Source organism: Mobula hypostoma, chromosome 3, assembly GCF_963921235.1.
Source record: "Mobula hypostoma chromosome 3, sMobHyp1.1, whole genome shotgun sequence".
In the NCBI taxonomy this organism is placed as follows: Eukaryota; Metazoa; Chordata; class Chondrichthyes; order Myliobatiformes; family Myliobatidae; genus Mobula; species Mobula hypostoma.
Window position 1 is genome coordinate 7,646,576 of NC_086099.1, and position 6,000 is coordinate 7,652,575.

Below are 6,000 nucleotides of genomic sequence, written 5' to 3' on the forward strand. Positions count from 1 at the left end.
GTCAGGAAGGTTGAGTTAAAAACTACTGACCAAGGTGATGTGAAAACTTACCTGAGCCCAGTTGCAGAGGTCGTTCTACTTCTATCTTCTGGGAGGAGGAGGAGGAGAAGATGGCGGCGCGATGCAGTGCGCGCAGCCTCTCCGGTGATGAGTATCTGTAATCTGTCAAGTAGGAGGCCGTGCACAATTCTGATTTGATGGAGGCAGAGGTGACAGCACGGAGGAACATCTGCTGAAACTTCTGAAATGCCTGCTTCACTGTCGCTGCTACTGTGTGATCAGAAATCTCCGGAGGGGAAGGCCCCGAATCCTCGGCTGTGCCTGTTGCTTGGTGGCCGGGGCGGGGTCCAAGCGCTCGGCAGAGATGGTGCTTGGTGTTGGAGGGCAGGTCGGAGGCTTGAAGTTTTCGGACAGACTCAGAGTCGGACTGTGGTGGGGTCCTTCCAGGATACTGCATCGGCAAGTTTGTGGCGCTGGAAGCTCACAGCAGGCAGAGTTTCTTCCTTCTACCATCGGCGTGAGATATTGGGGCTATCGGGACTTTGAGACTTTTTTTCTTTTACTGTGCCCATGGTCTGCTCTTTATCCAATTACGGTATTGCTTTGCACTGTTGTAACTATATGTTATAATTATGTGGTTTTTGTCAGTTTTAATCTTGGTCTGTCTTGTGTTTCTGTGATATCATACCGGAGGAACATTGTATCATTTTTTAATGCATGCATTTCTAAATGACAACAAACGAGGACTGAGTGTCCTCATAATCTAATCTAATCTAAAGACTGCTCGAGAGACTGAAGTTCTATCCCATGTTCATAGTGACCTTACAAAGGTCAGGCGGGGAGTGTGTTGCCCTGGAGGCATTTGTATAGCTTTGTTGGGTTTTTGCTTTAAATAATTTGTTGTAACTATTTTCTAGTTAAAGATAAAATTCATTGTCTATGGTATATCGCGGCATGTGATGACGTCACCTCCGGTTTTGCCGCATCTTGTGGGTAACTTCTGGTTTGGAGAAGGAGAAAAGGTGGGGTCCTCTGCATGCAGCATGAACGTAAAAAGCTCCATGTCTACCCACAAAGAAACATTATAGAAGCAACGCCGTAAGTTCATATGACAGCAGACATGTTGAAGTAAAAATATTAACGCGGATTCTGTTAAAGGAAGGGGCGGTTGGAGCGGCGCGTGTGTTGGCTTTTCAATTTCAAACGTGGGGTTGGCCTGAGCCTGGCGGTGGTCTGACGTGACCCCCTCCCTACTCTGGCCGGCTATAGACACTCGCTAAAAGAGAAGAGCGCGCGTGGTCTCAAGAATGAAACAGACACTGTATATGTATTTTTTAATCAACAGTTTTCACCATACGATGTTAATGTGGAAGAGTGAACAGTAAATGGTTAACCTTACTACGACTCTGTCTTCATTGGCTCCGGTTTAACTTGATGTTTAGTCAGAGTTTCACCACACTGCATGAGAACACTACATAAAGTTATAAATGCTGTTCCATATTCTTTTCAAACACCAGTAGATTGATTCTGTTTGCATTATTGCTTAAGGCAGTAAAATTCAGATCACAGTTGCATACTTAAACTATATGTTTGGGTAAGTACATAAATGGGAGATGTTTAGGGGGATTTGGGTCAAATGCAGGCAACTGGAGTTAATTTCGTGGGCACTATGATCAGCTTGGTTGAGCTGAACTGAAGGTCCAGTCTCTAAAGTGTTCTCAATGACTTTATATTGTAAAATGTAGGATCGAGGTTGCATTTAAAGAGTCTGGATCCAAAGTGTCTTTTTACTCTTCCATAAGATGCTGCCTGACCTGCTGAGTGCCTCTAGTATCTTGTTTAATTAAAGAATAAAGATGAGTCTTATTTGCCATATGTTCATCAAAGTTCAAAGAAAATTTATTATTGAAGTACATGTATATCACCATTTACCACCCTGAGATTCATTTTCTTGTGGGCATTCACAGTAAATACAAAGAAACACAATAGAAAAACTACACAAAGATGGACAACTAACGCACAAAAGACATCAAACTGCAATACAAAAAGAAAATAATATTAAATTACTATTGAGAACATGAATTGTTGGGTCCCTGAGAGTGAAATGTGTCATTTGTATCAATGACCAAAACGGTATGAATATGTGCTGGGAGCAGCCTGCAAGTTACTGTGTTTCCGGCTCTAACATAGCATGCGAGCGACTTACTAACCTGTACGTCTTTGGACTGAGGGAGGAAACCCCTGCATCAATGGGGAGAACCGACACACTCCTTACAGCAGTGGGAATTGAATCCTGAACACTGGATCTGCTACTCTACCAGATTCAGATTTGTCACTTGTACATTGAAACGTACAGTGAAATGTGTCATTTGTGTTAACAACCAACGCACGTAAGGATGTGCTCAGGACAGCCCGCAAGTATCACTGCACATTCCAGCACCAACATAGCATCCCCACTGTGCTTAGCAGAACAACACAGAACGCAGCAAAATAGAACACACCAAGTCTCAAATCAACAACAGCAAAACGAGCCCCATTCCTCCTTCCCACCCACCCAATCACACACAATCCCTTCCAAGCTGTTACGAACAGGAAAATGTTAACGTTTAGATAATCTATTTTAATAATATCACAGGACAGCAAATTTTCTCAAAAGTGTTGCTTCCTAAGAATTTTTTTTTTGCTTAATTATAGATCTCTTGAAGCTGAACACAAATATAATTTCAGACTACTGGTATCATGTTGGAATTTGGAGAAATAAGAGATGAGGTTTTATTGAATATAATGTGTTTATTTGCATAATGATGCTGACACTTTGCAATAGTTCAACTAAGCTAAAGCATTAAGCATGTATGCCTGTACACCTGCTTGTTAATGCAAATATCTAATCAGCTAATCACGTAGCAGCAACTCAATGCATAAAAGCATGCAGACATGGTTAAGAGGTTCAGTTGTTATTCAGACTAAACATCAGAATAGGGAAGAAATATGATCTAAATGACTTTGATTGTGAAATGATTGTTGGTGCTAGACAGGGTGGTTTAAGTATCTCAGAAACTGCTGATCTCCTGGGACTTTGATGCACAACTGTCTCCGGAGTTGATAGAGAATAGTGTGAAAAACAAAAAAAAAATGAGTGGCAGTTTTGTGGGTGAAAAAGCCTTGTTAATGAGAGAGGTCAGAGGAGCATGGTTAGACTGGTTCAAGCTGACAGGAAGCAACAGTAACTTGTTACAATAATAGTGTGCAGAAGAGCATCTCTGACATTGAAAATGTGAGATGTTTCCTGGGCATTGATAGTATGAGATGCTGCAGACTTGTTTCCCTTGTTTGGTGGTGAGACAGGCGGCACGGGTGCTATGCAGCCTCGGTCGCAGTGAGGGCTAGGTCTCAAGCCGCAGGCTTGCCTGCTGCGGCAGTCAGGGTGAGAAGATGCCAGAGATGGTGTAGCGTGGCGTCTGACCTCCTTTGGAGGTTGGGCTCTCCTGTCAGCGCTACCCTCCAGTGTTCAATCATTGGAATCACAGGCTGGATTGCCAGGAACTGTACCATCAAACTGCAGGACATGTCGATCAGGGTCTTGGACTATATATGTGTTTCTTTGTGTGTCTGTTTTCTTTTGCTTGCTATTTTGAATGTGCTGTGATTGTTTTGCACCTTGGCCCTGGAGGAAAGCTGTTTCGTTCGGCTGTGTCCATGTATGGTTGAATGACAATTAAACTTGATTTCATTTCATGTGTTTTGACTTTGAATGCAAAACACATTGGCCCTTGAAGTGGATGGGTTACATCAGCAGAAGACCATGAATATACAGTCAGTGGCCACTTTATTATATACAGGAGGTACCTAATAAAGTGGCCACTGTGTGTATACGGACTTTGATAATACATTTTACTCTGCCTTTGCCTTTGACTTTGCAGTGAATCAAGAAAGATGGTTATCACTGTCCTTCACTGGCCTTGTCAGTGACACTAATATTGCATAAGAGAATTAAATCTGGGCACTTACAGATGTTATGCTAAGTATGAGTGAGAGCTAGACTGTTGAATTTCATGCCTTTTGGAAGAATTAAACCAAGGTTCCATTTGCTCACTCAGCAAAGTCTAGAAGATTGTGAGATACCATTTTGAAGAAGCAGGGTGGTGATAATACCATTATCTGGGCAATATTTCTCTCTCCATCAACATCATTAAATCAGGTTATTCGGTTCCAGTGATGTTAATGAGAAGGTGCTGTGAACAAATTTCCTGATATATCTGCTGCTCTTGATCAATGTGCTCTTCAAAGCATACTTAATCATTTGTTTAATAAAGAACATAGAACAGTACAAGCAGTTTGGCCCCACAATGTTGTGGTGGCATCCGTTAGTCTCGCAAGACCATGGATCTGCGCCTGGAAATGTTCTCCAGGATGCAGGCCTGGGCAAGGTTGTATGAAAGACCAGCAGTTGCTCATGCAGCAAGCCTCCCTTCTCCACAACACCGATGTTGTCCAAGGGAAGGGCAAAGGCCGATACAGCTTGGCACCAGTGTCATCGCAGGAGTTGCCAGAATGAGGTTGAAGGCAACGTCGGACTGTCTTAGGGACTCCAGCTCCGGATTTGTCCTCAGGGTTTATTCCCGAAGCCTTTCCCATGAGTGGGTATGGCCGCAAGGCAGCAGAGGTTTGAAATCGGAGTTTTCCCTCTCTTAGGTGGACAGCCTTCCCAGGCTGACGAGCTCCACCTACCTGAAGCACTGGTTTTAAGGCGCCAGGACCCGCCTTCGCCCCTTCTCCTGTCAGTAAAAACAGTTCCACCGGGCTTAGAGGCTAAACCACAGGAGAAGGCCAGGAGTTGGACTTGGTTGTCAGAGGCTATTTGAGGCGCATGCTGTGAGGAGTACTTTTAGGTAGTGGGAGCTTGTCCCCACTACCACTCCTCGGCTTGACAACCTTGGAATCCCACAATGTTGTACTGACCTTTTAATGTACTCTAAGATCAATCTAATTCTTCCCTCCCACATGGCCTTCCATTTTTCTTTCATCCATGTACCTATTTAAAATTAAACATTAGCTTTATTTGTCGCACGTACATTGAAACGTACAGTGAAATGTGTTGTTTGCACCTACGACCAACATGGCATGCCCACGACTTACTAACCTTAACCGATACATCTTATGAACACGGGAGGAAATTGGAGCACCCAGAGGAAACTCACGCATCATGGGGAGAATGTACAGATACCTTTTGGACAGCGGTGGGAAAGAATTGAACCCTTATCTTACAGCTAGTGCTTAAGAGTCTCTTTAATGTCCCTAGTGTACCTCCCTTGATCGCCTCTCCTGGTAGGTGGGAGGAAGGAATGGGGATTATTTTGCTCTTGTTGTTTTGTTGCTGTTGTTCTGCTGAACATTGTGGACATGCTATGTTGGTGCCGGAATGTGTGGCGACACGTCTGGGTTGCCCTGGTTGTTAACATAAATGACACACTTCACTGTATATGTCAATGTACATACGATGAGTAAATCTGAATGTCAGGGCAGTCTACTCAACCACCACTCTTTGTGTTCAAAAAAAAATCTACCTGACATCCTCCCCTATGCTTCCCTCCAATGAGCTAAAAATTATGCCCTCTTGTATTCGCCATTTCCACCCTGGGAAAAAGTCCCTTGCTATCCTCTTCATCTAGGCCTTTTATCATCTTGTACACATCTATTAAGTTCAAAGAAAATTTATTTCCAAAGTACACATATGTCACCACATACAAACCTGAGATTCATATTTTTGTGGACATACTCAGAAAATCTATAGAATAATAACAACAGAATGATAACAACAATCCGGATCATAGTACGATCGAGGAACGTGTTTGTAGACCGGATATTGAACTTTTTGCTGTTGGACTTCAGCCATATTCCACTGAGATACAACACTGGGCGTCACGGGAGGTCGTTCCTGTCTGTGGCCATCAAACTTTGCAGCTCCTCCCGTGGAGGATCAGACACCCTGAGCCAATAGGC